The sequence below is a fragment of the Condylura cristata genome, unplaced genomic scaffold (genome assembly GCF_000260355.1).
Source record: "Condylura cristata isolate star-nosed mole 26May11 unplaced genomic scaffold, ConCri1.0 scaffold00033, whole genome shotgun sequence".
Classification (NCBI taxonomy): Eukaryota; Metazoa; Chordata; class Mammalia; order Eulipotyphla; family Talpidae; genus Condylura; species Condylura cristata.
The window spans coordinates 18420430-18421552 of NW_004567134.1; positions in this window are offsets into that span (position 1 = coordinate 18420430).

Genomic DNA, 1123 nt, shown 5'->3' on the forward strand with positions numbered 1-1123 from the left:
TGGGCGTGCATGTCCGAGTGCCCAGAGCAAGAACGAAACGACAACTCAAAAAGAAGAATCTTTTAATAAAATCACTGCGAAAATCCTAACAAACTCCAAAGGGCGAGATGCCCATCGGCACGTTTATAAAAGCATTTGGTCCTCGGGCAAAGGCTTGCTTTTCATTTAAACACTTCGTATTTACAGACTGCGCAGTCACCCACCGCCGCAAGCGTATTGCACGTCACAGAGAAGCGCTGGCGTCGGTCGCTCGGCTTTCCCAGAGCTCCTAACTCGCGATTTTGCAAAAACAGATTTACCTTTCTTGTGCATAATAAATAAAAATACAGCTTCTGTCTTGCTATTTAAAATTAGAACAAAATACCTTAAAAAATAGTTTTCTCTGCCTCAGAAAGAAGGGCAGGCACAGACGGGATGCGCGGGCCGACACGTCACCAGACTCACGCCCACATGCACGGGGGTGGCCCTGAGCCGCCCGAGCACCGCCCCCCACGCTCACGGGCTCCCCGCCCTGCAGGGAGAGGCACTGGAGAAGGGCGGGGTCGGGGATGGAGAGGAAGGGCAGGGCTGCGCCCCAGCCCGGCTCAGTCACGTGGGGCGACCCTCCGCGCCCCGAGGGCCAGCCCTCCTGGAGGGAGGGCGGCCGTGGCGGGTCTGCGGCGCCAGGAGCCCGAGTCCGGGGCCGCCTGCAGCCGGGAGGCCCCAGACTGAGGCGGCCGGTGCAGGAACAGGTCGGGGAGGACGGGGAGCAGCAGCCGGAACCGGGCGCCGAGGAGGAAGGCAGCAGGGCCGCTCGCCCAGGCCCAGCCCCGCCCACACTGCCCACGCCGCGTGGAGACAGGTTCTGGGGCTCAGGGGTGTACAGGCTAAGCCGCCCATGCGGCCCGGACTCAGGGCCTCCCTGGAAGGCCACTTTCAGCAGCAGGTCTGCAGCCCCCTCAGAGCAGGACCCAGGCGCCCGCCCGACCCGCGGTGTGAGGAGGGCGCAGCTCCCGGCGGCCCCACGGCGCTGCCCTCAGAAGCAGGTCGCAGGCCGAGCCGGAGCTGCCCCCGCCTTCCCCAGCCCCCCGGCAGGGCAGAAGCAAAGAGGCCGTCTGGACGCTGGCCCCAGACCTCTCCCTGG